Below are 15,847 nucleotides of genomic sequence, written 5' to 3' on the forward strand. Positions count from 1 at the left end.
GCAGGGGTGAGAGGATCAGCAAATATGTCCATGCCATGACCAGAACCGATGACTGCTGGACTGGTCACCGACTAATCCGCTCTACCATCCACCACACTGGCCCCAAACCGACACAGGCAGAAGAAACGCTGTCACAGGAGACTCAATGTCACTGGACTCAAAGACCCCAAGAAGAAAGAGCTACTCAGCTGGCACCTCACAACTAACTTGGTAACAACCAACGAGCCAGAGTCGCAGATCAGCCATAGCGCCTGGTCCGCCTTAAAAGCCACAAAGTCAGCACCTGCAAGGAGACGCTGGGGCTTTCTACCAGGAAACCCCAAGACTGGTTCAACGAGAATTATCAGGAGATCCAGGATCTCCTTGACCTCAAGCGCAAGGCGTTCCTGTACTGGCTGCTCCACCAAAGCGCAAGTGAGAGGAAAAAAGCCTACAGGCAACTGAAGGCTGAGGTACAGCAAAGAACCCGGGACATAAAGAACAGGTAGTGGGAGGAAAGAGAGCAGAAGACTCAGCAACCCCCGACAACCACGATGTGAGCAGCTGCTTCAGCAAAAGCAAAACAATCTACGGTCCGAGTACCCAGGGGCCCACCCCACTTTGATGATATGCCTGTGCACAGTTCTGTATATAGTTAGCAGTGCGACCTCCAACCAGCTGGAGGTGTCAGACATCCATCGCGTGACTTGAGATACCTGCCAGTTGGTAGTAAGACGTATGAGAAGATAGTCGCACTTAGAGTCGTTCCACTGAATTAATTTAGTAGCCTGTGACATTAGAGATGGAAGGTTTACAGGCACCCCACCAGCTTCAAATTTTGGGTAACATAGATAAACATTGGCGCGTTTTTAAGCAGCAATTTGGATTCTATATTGTAGTCTTTGGCCTGCAGGCACAGCCTGACAAGAGGCGTATTGCATTGCTGCTCAAGGTAGCAAGTCCTCAAGCAATAGAAATATACAATGCCTTCGCATTCAACAGCGAAGAGGAAAGCAAGAGCTATGATGCAGTAATAAAGTACTTTGATCGGTATTACCCTCAGAGGAAAATGAAACGTGTGAATGCTATATATTTCATACGCATACCCAAAAAGAATAGATTCAATTGTAAAACCCTATCAAGATTTGCCATGCAAGTCAGTTAGCTGCACAGCAGATTAGCACGCGCAACCTAAAGAATTTTGGCGCCAATCTGAAGAAGACGCCTGCGCCATCAGCACAGTTGAATAAGAAACGTGGTCTCAGTGCGGGCGGCCATTTTAAGCGGCCGACCGGGTCTGCCATCTTATGTCAGCGACGTGGCAATCGTCATGGGCCACGGCAATGTCCAGCATCTGGGAAAGTATTTTCCGAGTGTGGCCATAGAAATCATTCTGCGAAGCAATGTTTTTCACGTCCTACATTGGACTAAACAGGGTTGGTCAATGCAATTGATGAGATGCCCATTGAAGAATTATTTTGGGTTGATCTGATTTCAACCAAGGACACGATGAGTTTTAATATGAACACTGAAGAAGTCTTACTGACCAGTTGTAACAATAGTGATGATGAAGCTGGTACCATCGAAGACAGATGGACAATTTCAGTGATGCTGAACGACACCTTGATAAAATGCAAGCTCGACACAGGAGCGAGGGCCAATCTTCTCAGTCTGTCCGATTTGCACAGTCTGCGTTTTAAACCGAAGGTCGTCAATTACGTGACACGACTGCAAGACTGCAATGGGAAGGAGATTGCGACGCAGGGTGTATGTCACCTCGAAGCATGGGTGCACAACAGAAGGCACATCGTTCCATTTTCCATTGTGGACATGCAATGCGAGTCCATCTTAAGAGCGCGTGCATGTGAGGCCCTGAACCTAGTTGAGCGGCTGTACGTTCGTTCCAGGCAGCGCTGTGACGGAGCATCATTGTGACTGGGAGCAAGATATATTGGCGCCGTTTTACAATGAAATACAAGTGAAAGTTAAGGTGGAGGGCGACAAATCAGATTTAGAGATGGAAGAGCCAAAGGGAATTCCAGACTTCTGGTTAACAGTCTTCAAGAATGTTTATGTACTGTCATGTGAGAGTACCTTTAAGAAATGGGTGTTTAAGAAATGTACCTTTAAGAAATGGGTGTTTATCAGTGATGTCAGAGTGTGGGTGGAGCTGGACTGTGTCAGCTTTTTACTTTCGTTTTAGGCTGTTTGCTGCAGGGTGTGTTTTAGTTTTGTTTTCAGTGTTTGAGCTGAAGCCAGACCAAGCAGGTGTACTGCTGTTCTCTCTGCCATCAAAAGACTATCTCTTGATCATTTGGTGAAATCAGAATTATAAATGTTTTCAGTAGTGAATGTAAACCCTAATGTGCTTCTGTTAAAAGGTGTTTCTTCTGTCTTCTGGATGTGGTTTGGGAAGTTATTAAGGATTACTTAGTGTTGTATTCTTTGGGGCTTGTATTTGAATTGATGGTTGCTAAGTTGTTCACTATGTTTCAAAAAGGTTAACTTGAGTTCATAGAATAAACATTGTTTTGCTTTAAAAATTACTTTTCCATTTATGTTGTACCACACCTGTAGAATTTACAGAATTTACAGTGCAGAAGGAGGCCATTCGGCCCATCGAGTCTGCACCGGCTCTTGGAAAGAGCACCCTACCCAAACCCACACCACCCAACCCCATAACCCAGTAACTCCACTCAACCAACACTAAGGGCAATTTTGGACACTAAGGGCAATTTAGCATGGCCAATCCACCTAACCTGCACATCTTTGGACTGTGGGAGGAAACCGGAGCACCCGGAGAAAACCCATGCGCTCACGGGGAGAACGTGCAGACTCCGTACAGTCAGTGACCCAGCCGGGAATCGAACCTGGGACCCTCTAGCTGTGAAGCAATTGCGCTAACCACTATGCTACCGTGCTGCTCTGTGGGCTGTGTGCTCCCCATACCACAAGCTATTAAAAGTTGTGAGTCAGGTGAACTCTATGATACATTTTGGGGTTCTCTAAACCCTGACCCATAACAATACTCAGCGGCAAGATACAGGAGCATGATCAGCCTACGTTAAAGTATCTACAAGATGTGAACGTTAAATGTTCGGAGCTTGAACAGCCAATGAACTTCACTAGAGTTTATGTTTGCGGCAAATGAGTATTTCACAAATGAGATAGTCACGAAAGTATACCAGCTGGAGTCGCGGCCTGACAAGTTCGACTTTTTGTTCTTTGACTAACCAGAAATCAAGGGGTGCACAGGGTGCCAGATCGACTGGAAGAGAGGAAAAAATGTCACACTGAAAACTATTAAAAACAAAGCGGAGGCAAACGGGTCGGAGTGCTCGTAAAACAGTTACAAGAACTGTCCCAAATGACTCATTCTCCAACTTCTTCAGTTCTCCAGAACATGGAGTGTTAAATAAAAGTTCTGCAGCGCGACTCGTTGATGACTTTGAAATTGGTCGCATCTTGCATGATCACATCATTTCGTACTTTACAGGAGAAGCCATTGCAGGTGCCGATAACTCCAGTGATGGTTACGACAATGATAACTACCATAATCATGATTACAATGAGGAAAGTGAAGACTCAGGTGATGAGCCAGAAGGGGGCGACCATGAAATGCTGTTCAGGTGGTTTGGCGGGAGTGACGTGGTGATCCCAAGGGTCGCCCAGTCTGCGCAGGACACCGAGAAGTGTGAAAGCTCTAAGGTGGCATCTGCAGAGGCTGACAGTGAGATTGCAGCACCAGGCACTTCAGCTGAGAGGAACTCAGCTGCGAACAGACTGATAACTGGAAACATTATCCTCATTCTGGGGAATCTGGCTCCAGAGGTATACGGTGAATCATCTCAGGCCCACAAAATAGTTCCGGTAGTAGACTCCCCAATATTCGAAACCACGCCACCCAAAAGACATGCTAAAGGAGCTGATGGCTATTTCTGTGTGCAGTTCGGCGACAGATGATACATATATCAACCTACCAGACGAGGATGAGCCACTAATCGGCTTTTCAGCAAAAGGTGACCCATTCATTGTCATATCGAGTGACGATGAGCCACCAATTGGGGCTCAGTCACAAGTTAAAGGACCAGCACTCAACATTGGGGACGTGGATCCAGCTCAGACATCAGACTGCGAGGCTCTGCAGCCTGCTCCTGAAGGTGCAGACTTGACCCCGACCGCACAGTCCCACATAAGTATGCCGACATTGGACGTCCCAGCAGACAATCCACAAGCAACCACTCCCATGACGCAGTCCAGCAGCATGACGGATGCTACCAAAGCAAAAAAGAAAAAGAGGCGCAGTCACAGGATTTTTCCCTTAAAAAAGAAGAGGAAGAGCAGCAGAGTGGTGGATACCGTGGGTCCAACCTGCGGTACTGAACAAGAAGACATCGACAACATGGCCGAAAGGCCAAAAAGTGCATGGTGACACAGCAAGAAGCATCGCGTTAGAAAATTTAAAAAGCTGGTGACGCAGACAAAGCCAGCAAAGAAACCGGTCTTCAGGACGCATCGCATCAAGAGGCTAAACAAGGTGATAAGACAAAAAAGAACTGCAAGAAAACAGGTCTTCCAGAAACAAAAGCGATATCTGGAAGCTGGTAAGAGCCCAGAAGATCAAGGGGGCGATGCTGTCGTAGATGTCCACTAAGCTGTGCACCAGGGACACGACCATCAGGTATATCCTGTTGTTTGAAGCACAGTTGCATTTGTGTATATATATATAACATGTGTAAAATGATAATACAAATCATGTTTTTTTAAGACACAGTTATATGTGAATATAAATGTTAACATTTCCAAAGGAAGGGAGATGTGGTGATAGGCCTATGCACCGTTCTGTATATACCATGAGGGGCTGTGGAGCATGCTTCTTAAATTCGGCACCATTCTCCACCTGCTCCACGATGACATGCAAGTCATGATCCTCACCACCACAGACTCACTACGTATGGAAATTGGGGTAAAACAGAGCTGTGTCATTGCACCAATGCTCTTTTCCGTGCAGCAACACTCCACCCCGTCACACTGAAGCTGCCCACCGGAGTGGAGCTAACCTACTGGACAGGTGGGAAACTGTTCAACCTCTGATGTCTCCAGGCCAGAACCAAGCCACCTCAACTTCTGTCCTCGAACTGCAGTATGCAGAAGACGCCTGTGTGTACATTCAGAGCCGAGCTACAAACCATCGTCGATGCATTCACCAAAGCATTCACCAAAGCATATGAGAGAATGGGCCTCAGACTAAACATCCGGAAAACAAAGGCTTTCTACCAGCCCGCTCCTGCCACACAAAACTGCTCTCCTACCATCAAGATCCACGGCAAGCCCTTGGACAGTGTGGATCATTCATTTCCCATACCCCGGGAGCCTCCTCTCGTGCGAGCAGATATTGATGACAAAATCAACATAGACTCCAATGTGCCAGTGCAACTGTTGGACGCCTGAAGAACAGAGTATTCGAAGACCGAGATCTCAAACCCAGCACCAAGCTCATGGTTAACAGAGCAGTCGTGGTCCCCGCCCGCCTGAATGCATCAGAAACTAAGTGTTGATGCCGGGGCAGGATTAATGGACTTCCATGATAGCAAAACTGGCGGCACACCTGGACCGATTCAGCGACCGTGGAAGGGCTAGCACCGGCGACTCGTGGAACACAAGCGATTCCAAAGAGAAATGGTGCGGGACTTGCCAGGTCCATGATTGACACTCGGGAAACCGAAAAGCACATTACACTCCCCACGCACACTCATCCCAGCCAACAAGATGGCGTAGGTTGCGCTGGAGCGCACCCATCCTGCTGATGGTCGGCTGGGGCCACAGGGCACCTAGAACAGTGCGCTGGGGGGACACCCATACGACCTGTGGCCCTAAGTTCACAGTAGGCAGTCAGCGGCATGCGCAGCCGCATGGCTGCCTTGCAGGCCGCAGCAATGGTGCTCTGTGTCGTCCACCCCAATCCCACAGCCTTCTTCTGACCAGCTATCCCCGCTCCTCCCCCCGGCCCTGGTAGGGGGCCCCGGCCAACTGCTCAACTGCCTGCAAACTATGGCGATGTTGGACACTTGCTGTATCCCCTCTCTCCTTCTCAACAACCACCGCGCCTGTTTCACAGTTTTTAAAAGCACAAGTGAACCTCACTGTCGGGAATTCGCCCCAGTGGAGGCGGAGAATCACAGAGGCCCTGAAGAATACCGGGTTAGACCTGGTAATGATATACCAACGGCATTTACTGTGCGTGTGTTCTGGAACGTATTGATGCTACTGTCGAGGCACCAGAGAATTGCGATTTGGCGTGAAACCAGCACCTGCCACAATTCCACCGTCAAACCTGATTCTTCGCCCGATTGTGTTTCCCGATTCCGGCGTCAGCCGACGGAGAATCCCGCCCAAAAGGTGTGATACAGTGTCTACGTTGTGCTTGAGCGAGAGCACAACACAAGTCGTTGAATCCCGTGAGAGGCCTCCTGGCAGCCTCCAAGCCTCACAGGATACACCCAAGTCCCGCGAGGCGTCAGACTCTGAACTCCACCCAAAAGGGGCAGGACCAAACAGCGCTCACTAAAGTAGGTCTTAAAAACCTACTTAAGGCCTGCCTACCTGCGATCTACCGGCCTTCCTGGAAGGCTGCAGCCGAGCGCCAAACAGTACTGGTCCACAAGAATGTGGACCAGGCAGACTAACACTCCGGGCGGGGGGGGGGGGGGGGGGGGTGATGATCAGGGATAGTGCAGGGTGGCTCCCTGGCTCCCTTCCTGGAACAGAGGCATCTTGGCATAGCCTAGCTGGCACCTTGGCACTGCCACCCTGACACTGCCAAGATGCTTAGGTGGCACTACCAAGCTGACAGGAGCACTGCCTGGGTGCCAGGGTGGCAGTGCAAGGGTGCCCGGGTGCCAGGGTGGCAGGGGGACTATACCCAAGAAATGAGAATGGAGAGGTGGGGGGGGGGGGTGTGCAGGGCAGGACAGTAGGGGCCTCTGGGATGTTGGGAGGTGTGACGAGTGGGGGTCCTGGAAAGGGGGTGCCATATGGGGGTTTGGGAGGGCCTGAAGAAGGAGGCCTCCCTTGGGAGGGGTGTGTTGAGTAGTGCCCATGTATGTGCGGATGATATTTCCTGTGGGTGGGGTGTGGGGGACCCACAAGCTCACTTAGATATTGGAGCTGTCATGATATTCAAACACACACATCATGATAGACACACCAACAGACAAATCAGAACACACAACACCACAACCAATGACAGAAAGATATAAAAGCACAGACACGACCCCCGGTGGTCAGTATTAGCTGCAGAGGAGGACCAGGACAGATCTGCTACCAAACACACTCAGGGAGACAGCACGTGCAGAGTATCCAGAACGAACTGTATTATAAGAGTTAAAATAAAATAGAGTTGTACCACATACAACTGTGTTGGCTCATCTGTGCACCAGAGCACCCAACACCACATGGTACAGGAGTGGATCGATACCTGCCGGCATACCTCAGTGTACAGAGACAACCAGCAGTGCCCAGGCAAAATGATAGAGCTCCCGGTTCCGCAGCCGCTCCAGTGCGACGGCGATCTCTGCGAAAACTGGCGGCGATTCCGGCAAGTGTTCGAATTGTTCCTGGTGGCAGCTGAACTCCAAGACCTGGATGATAGCGAAAAAATTGAATTTCTCCTCACCATCGCCGGTGCAAGGGCAAGAGAAATATTCACAAGGTTCAGGTTCTTCAGGAGGCAGCAAAGGTACGATTACCAGGCAGTCCTGGACAAATTCTCCAAGTACTGTGAAGAAAACGCAATCCAATCGGCAAGTAAAGGTAAGAAAAGCTGCAGTACTCACCTCGTGGCTGGGATCCCGGAGCCCGAATTCCCAGAGGCCGAAATCCCGGGCCTGAGAGAGGGCTGGGTCGAGGTTGGCGGCCATCTTGCTAAAGGTATCACGCTAGCACAGTTGCGCGAGCAGTGCGCAGAACCGGAAATTTCGTTTGCGCATGCGCAGCATCTCGCGCATGCGCAGTCAAGAAAACGGCCATCGGTAGAGGAACAGCGATCTGAGCATGCGCAGTCGCTTCCTACGTGCTACATACCGAGCGTCAGGATGTCAGAGGCCCCAGACTGCACCAATTTAAAGGGGAAATGTCCCAAATCCAATTTAAAAGGGAAACGTCCCAAATCAAAAAAACAAAAATCTGTTAAAGCTGTAAAACAACCTTCCCTCACCTGGAATGACAGCACATTGCCACAAATTGACCCAGGAGATGAATTTGACCTCCGAAGAACCCTCCGACAAGCAGTTACCTACGCACAAGCCGATGATTCCGACCTCGAATACTTCGATGACGATCTTTACAGTGTTTCCGGACCTCGCGAGCCCAATGATAGCTCCGTGGTCCTATACGACTATGACTCGGACGAACCTTTCGTGTTGCACATTGGCGGCCCCCACATTGAATCCGACGCAGATGCGGATTCATTTTTCGGATTTGAGGATCTTCAATCCAGCAGATATGACGTTCCAACTTATCAGTACCGGATGATGCTGCAGCCTGACATTAACAGACAGGGAGCGGTGCAAGCACACAGAGAGCGCCCTGCTGCCACACAGAGCGTGGTCCACGTCCCGCTCAACGTTCCCGACTCTATGAAAGAAGACATGCAAGACTCCAGAGCGCAGTCCTTGCACGGACAAGAAGTGACTTCAGTGTCACAAGCCTCCACAGAGAGCTCGTGGACAGCCTCCACGATAGAAGCAACGCAAGACTCCAGAGCGCAGTCCTTGCACGAACAAGAAGTGACTCCAGTGTCACAAGCCTCCACAGAGAGCTCGTGGACAGCCTCCACGATAGAAGCAACGCAAGACTCCAGAGCGCAGTCCTTGCACGAACAAGAAGTGACTCCAGTGTCACAAGCCTCCACAGAGAGCTCATGGACAGCCTCCACGATAGAAGCAACGCAAGACTCCAATGTGCAGTCCTTGCAGGAACAAGACCATGAGGGTCTAGCAACCTCTCCTGACCAACCAGCGGCAGACGATGCAAGTCTGCCATGCTCACGTGAACAGCAAGAAGGCTATAACAGCCTACCATGCTCCACTACACAGCAGCATGACCATGACGGTCTCTCATGCTACAATGAAGGGCACAGCGCTGAAGACTGTTCAAGCCCAACTGAAGACAAGCCAAAGGAATCGTCTCGTCCAAGCCCGAAGAAAAAAGGTTTATGCGCTGACCTTCAGGATCATTATAGCCGAACAGAGATTAATAATGCTGCACGGCCACAGAAGGATGCTGAGGATTTGCTAACAAAATTAATTGAATGTTTAACTTGCAAGGAGCAGACTGAGAATTGCCAGTGTTTTAGTACGGATCGAAAAAATGGACAAGACATTGATCCTCAGGTAATGGAAATAACACAACCTGAATCATATCTACAGCAGGGACAAATGTCTCCCTTCAACACAACGCCGCAAAATCCCAACTTCGGAGACCAGCAGTTAGTCAGTAATGACTCTTCAAACCTTGAGGGGAACATTAATTGCATTGAACCTATACACACTCCACTGATTATTGAGCAGAACATTGGAGCAAGAATCCTGAGGACACCGACATCGAGTAGCCAGATAACGAATTTAAAACCCACAGCAGTTTCAAGTGAACCAAGTGTGCTTTCCACTAATGGTGAAGATGCAGATAAGGTCGACCCGATTATCCATTGTACCACACTAACCCCAGTGATTAAGCAGTTATGTATGGGGAGTATAATGTGGGCAATTGAGAACAGTAAAAGAGAGACTGTGACCATGCCAGTCCCAGCAAAATCAGACCCAGAGACCATGAAGGCATGTACATTAGAAAAAGATACATATGAGGTACCTGAGAAGAAAAGTGAAACGGAATGTTCTTTGGAAAATAGTACAATGTCGATAGAAACATTGGATCCTATATTCAAGACCATACATATGGGAGAATTTGGGGGTAATAAACAAGGTTCTGCAATGTCTGGGGGAAGATTTAAAATTCCAAAGAAGAAAAGCCCAAATGAAGGACAACGGCAAGACAATGACAGTCCACCGACATGGTGTGCACCACCAGATGAAAACTCTGACAATTTACCCAACCCTAGTGAACAGCAAGCTGCTAATGAGGATCTATCCACGGGATGTGAGACGAGTGACGACAGCATCCCACTTCCCATGCAAAAGGTGCAAGGTGACAGACCTCGCCTAGTGCGTACCGAGGCACTCGACGATCACGGTGGGACCACTGACGACTGCGGTGGCGGCGCACCGCTTCCACCCTCGATGGCTCGACCCTCTCCACTGGTTGGTGCATTCCTGCATGTTCCGACTCCAGAAGTGCAGCTTCAGGGAATCTCGGCTGCCTCCAGTGAACCTGTTGGGACTCCGGACGGGGGGCATCGACGGAAGGCAGACCGGACTCCAGATGGGGAGCAGCCAAGCGCCGACTCTGATTTGCGCACGCCAGACCTTGCTCCGGACGGGCGGTGTCGCGGCCTCGGTGATGGCACGCTCAGGGTGACGGCGGATGCCACGGCGACAGGGAATGGATCGCGTGGCAGTCCCACTGGGTCGGCAGTGGCAACCAGCACCGGCGGTCCAAGATGGACACACCAATTCGCGCCATCGCCAGACGTTGATGCGAGCAACAATTCTCTCTCCAAGGCGACATGCTTCGACGTTTCTCTGCGGAGTCGCCCTTCCGGCACAGCAGGTGGCCGGAACCAGCGTGCACGGTCTCGGCCAACTTCCACATCTGGCACAGTCATCGCCTTGCATGATATTAGTGATGGTGCTACTTCGATGGCAACGACCCATCGGCTACAAGATGCCATCCACCACAAACATAAAAAGAAAAAAGACTCCACCTTGTTCCTGGCATGCAGGGCGGATGGATTGGTGCGTAGGTGCAATCAGCGAGCTTTGCGCCGCCTTCCACGCTCGCAACTGAACCGTACGCACACGCCGGATCCTCCACTGGTTCCCAAGGATGACTTCGTGGAGATGCCACGGATCATGCCCCTTCCATCGCCACCAGAACCAAACCACAGCCAAGGCACCACTAACAAAGATGTTGAATGTTATATTTGCACGAATGAAAAAACCAAGCACTGCACGAAGTACAACAAATGGTAAAGTAGAGACTTCGGCAACAGCATCACCTCCAACAGTCCAAGGTGAACCAGTGTGACCCCAAATCTCCACAGCTGAACCGGCTTGAGGACCAGCCCATTCTTGAGGCGGTCACCCATTAGACTGGACTTATAACGCTGTTCATACGTTCAAAAAGTCAAACTCTTCTGTATTATAACCTGTTGTTGTTTATTGTTCCAGATATCGTCTGACCAGACCAATGTTCAAGTTTTTTTTTTCTCTCGCATCCAAGTTTTGTTATGGTACAACCTTGTTAGTGTGACGCACCCGACATCGCCCCATGTAAATAGTTACGTCATATACACACGCTGTACACAACACACACACACACTCTTAGATGCACTCACGACACAATTATATTTATAACCACGTAGGCACATATCTTTGTAAAAAAGGGGGATGTCATGATATTCAAACACACACATCATGATAGACACACCAACAGACAAATCAGAACACACAACACCACAACCAATGACAGAAAGATATAAAAGCACAGACACGACCCCCGGTGGTCAGTATTAGCAGCAGAGGAGGACCAGGACAGATCTGCTACCAAACACACTCAGGGAGACAGCACGTGCAGAGTATCCAGAACGAACTGTATTATAAGAGTTAAAATAAAATAGAGTTGTACCACATACAACTGTGTTGGCTCATCTGTGCACCAGAGCACCCAACACCACAGGAGCATCCTTTCAAATTGGCTGCCCAATCCCTGAGTTCAGCTCCCTAGTGCTGAAAAAAATTCTAAGTTTGGGCTAAACTGGTGAAAAACTCCCCAGGGTCCAACAAAGTGACTAAGTGTTATTGAGTAGCGGTGGGCAACTCGCTGGCAGAGCCAGCAGGAAACTCCCTGAAAAAAACAGCCACAAATGCACTTTGAAGTTTATCCATTGAATTCCACCCATAGACAATGTACAGCAGACACCTCAAATCCTTGGAAAGATGTCACCAACGCTGCCTCTGCAAAGTCCTGCAAATCCACTGGCAGGATAGCCGTACCAACATGAGCGTCCTCTCCCAGACCAATATCCCCAGTATTGAGGCACTGGTCACGCTCGACCAGCTGCGATGGGCGGGCCACATTGCCCACATGCCAGACACAAGACTGCTAAAACTAGTGCTGTACTCTGAGCTCCGCAATGGCAAGCGATCACCAGGAGGGCAGAAGAAACGCTACAAGGGCACTTTGAAAGCCACCCTAAATAAATGCAACATCCCCACCGATACGCGGAATCGTTTCACTTAGAATGCACAAACTGGAGAAAAAGCATCCACGAAGGTGCCAATCATCTCGAGCATCGTAGGGTGGAACACGCGGAGAGCCAAGCATAAACAGCAGGAGGAGAGTGCAGAATCCAGAGCATCTCACCCATTCTCCTCATCAAGCACCACCTGCCAAACCTGTGGCAGAGTCTGCAGATCCAGGATCGGACTGTTCAGACACCGCAGAACCCATCTCCCCGGAGTGGAAGCAAGTCACCCTCGACACTGAGGGACTGCCCAAGAATAACAGTCATCGTCAGGCCCAGGTAATATTCTTGGGGCATGGGTTCAAATCCCACCTAGGTAGCTGGTGAAATTTGAATTCAATTAATAAAATCTGGAATGAAAGATGTCTCAATAATTAACAATTACCTGGTTCACTAATGTCCCACAGAGAAAGAAATCTGCAGTCCTCCCTGGTCTGCCCTACATGTGACTCCAGATCCACAGCAATGTGGTTGACTCTGAAATTACCTAGTAAATTCATGGGCAATTAGAGATGTGCAACAAATGCTGGCCCTGCCTCTGATGCACACATCCCATGACAGAATAGATTATTTGATCGGAGATATTCTTTTAGATCCTCTGGAAACCAGAACTTTAAATAGAAGAATTTCCCAGTACTGGCAGAAATAATCAAAAGACTTTTACTGTGACAAACTAAAATCAACATAGATCAAACATTACTTAACAGGTAACGAATACATTGAATTAAAGAATAGGTACTTTTGCATCAACTAAGTAACATTATTTGAGGCATGGTGGTGCAGTGGTTAGCACTGCTGCCTCACGCGCAGATGACCCGGTTTCGATCCCCTCCCTGGGTCACTGTCCGTGTGGAGTTTGTACATTCTCCCCATGTCTGCGTGGGTTTCACCCCCACAACCCAAAAGATGTGCAGGGTAAGTCGATTGGCCATGCTAAATTGCCCCTTAATTGGGGAAAAAAGATTTGGCTACTCTAAAAACAATTTTTAAACTAAGTAACATAATCGAGATATGTCTTGCAACTCCTTTCTCTGTGCACCATGCTTCTGGCAGATGTATAGCATAACAAAATCCAGTTGCAAAATACTCACACCTTTCCAGCATACTCACTTCTCCCTGTCATGTCAAATTGAATCTTCCAGTAGCCTTGAAAACCATCCCTCTTTGTCTGAGTAAACCAACTTCCACCAACAAGGACCATGTTGGTGATTTCTTGCTCCTTAAATCTCCAAAGGTCCCTTCTGCATTGTTGTCTTTTTGAACAGAGAACTAGCTCTCATTAACATCCTGCTTATTAACACAAATACAGTCTTTCCTGCTCTTCACAGCAGCTGTCTTCTCTCTTTCTTTCTCATTCTCTCTCTTCTCTTCTCTCTCCAATCTCTGTCTTAGATCTGCCGAGTAACAGCAGTAAAACGAGTTTAACAAGGCATGATACAATGCAATCTGCCCAGCAACAGGTACAAATCTGCCTTGCGACAGCAGTAGCCAGCATTAAAAGGCATGATAAGATGCGATTTTCCCAGTAACTAGATCATAGACTTTACAGTGCAGAAGGAGGCCATTTGGCTCATCGAGTCCGTACTGACCCATGGAAAGGGCACCATACTCAAGTCCACACCTCTACCCCACCCCTGCAACCCAGTAACCCCACCTAAACTTTTGGACACTAAGGGGCAATTTAGCATGTCCAATCCACCTAACCTGCACTTCTTTGGACAGTGGGAGGAAACCGGAGCACCCGGAGGAAACCAACACAGACACGTTGGGGGGGGGGGGGGGGGGGGGGGGGTTGGAGGGGGGGGGGGAAGAGTGCAAACTCCACACAGACAGTGACCCAAGCGGGAATCGAACCTGGGACCCTGAAGCTGTGAGGCAGCAGTGCTAACCACTAGTAGGCAACGAGACAGAATTGTATGTAAATCACCCTATTAAGTAGAAACTGCTTACCTAGATGACTGAGAAATCAGTGGATGCTAATTTCTAGAGTCAAGGACTTTTAGAGAGTAAGACAGCCAAATACACAGAATGAAGAATATCAATGGGGGGAAAAGGTTTAATTACTCAGAAGCAGACAGGCTAGTTTATATCTAACCGCCTGAGAGTTTTACATCTATGTCTTTGAGCCACGGCCATGCAGAAACCTTCCTAAAGGCAGATCTGATATCTTCACTGGACCAGGAAAAGACATTTCACAGACTTAATTGGCAACCCTGTATTGTGTGGTAAATATAAGCTGGATTTGACTTCTAGATTTATTTAATTTGTATGCTGTTTGGGGAATAGCAAAGTCTTAAGGAGTCCAGAGACAGAACATAGAACATACAGTGCAGAAGAAGGCCATTTGGCCTATCGAGTCTGCACCAACCCACTTAAGCACTCACTTCCACCCTATCCCCATAACCCAATAACCCCTCCTAACCTTTTTGGACACTAAGGGCAATTTAGCATGGCCAATCCACCTAACCTGCACGTCTTTGGACTGTGGGAGAAAACCGGAGCACCCGAAAGAAACCCATGCAGACACGGGGAGAACGTGCAGACTCTGCACAGACAGTGATCCAGCAGGGAATCGAACCTGGGACTCTGGGGCTGTTAAGTCACAGTGCTAACCACTATGCTACCGTGCTGCCTGTAATGTTTGATATATTTTGGAACAAGCGTTATGTTCTACATAAACTATGCGTGTTTAGTGATTCATATTCTTAATTGACCTAGAGTATTGTAGTCCTGTTTGTGTGTAGTTGTCTCTTTAATTTAATAAATAATCTTTAATAATTGTTACACTATAACTGGGCTGGTTATTCTTACTGGTGTTTCACATGATTCATACCATTCCGAAAACAAATTTATACACACCCATGAACTGGTGTTTCAAGTTGAGATACCCTTGCAGATGGCATTGTGACACTTCCTCTCTTTTCTCTTTCTTCTGTCTTTCTTCTCTTTGTGTCCAAAAAGCAACCATTCCTTTTACATTTTGAGATGTGAAAACTCTCTCTTGGTTTTCAATAGATTTGGTTTTGGGTTTTTTCTATTCAGGACCACCTTGAAAGGAGATGTTTTAAAACATAACTGTCTTGTAGATTCACGGATTCATAACAATATTAAGGGAAACACTTAGGGTAAATAGAGAGAAAGGATTTCTGGCGGTTAAAGGACCGAAGACTGGAACATTGCCTAAAAGCCAGACCATCACAGGAGTGCAATTAGCAATAATGTTGACACTCAAATGGTGTTAGAAATTTGGAAGTCCGTCCACAAATGACAGTTGACACTGTTCAATTGTGAACTTAAAATCTGAGATTGATTGTTAACCAAACGATTTGTGAGGGAAAGTAACAAAGATTACAGGTTAGGTCACTGTTCAGCTATGTTCTCATTGAATGATGGGACAGGCTCTGGCTGCTAAATATAGCCTATTCCTGTTCCTGTGCTGCTAGATAT

At 48.3% G+C, this 15,847-nt stretch overlaps 1 protein-coding gene across 4 annotated transcripts in view; it reads left to right on the forward strand.

Moving 5' to 3' along the window:
* Positions 1 to 15,847, forward strand: part of nme7 (NME/NM23 family member 7) — a 325,065-nt gene that overhangs the window by 193,318 nt on the left and 115,900 nt on the right. The gene's annotated exons all lie outside the window — the stretch shown is intronic.

Source organism: Scyliorhinus torazame, chromosome 8 (genome assembly GCF_047496885.1).
Source record: "Scyliorhinus torazame isolate Kashiwa2021f chromosome 8, sScyTor2.1, whole genome shotgun sequence".
NCBI classification, from domain to species: Eukaryota; Metazoa; Chordata; class Chondrichthyes; order Carcharhiniformes; family Scyliorhinidae; genus Scyliorhinus; species Scyliorhinus torazame.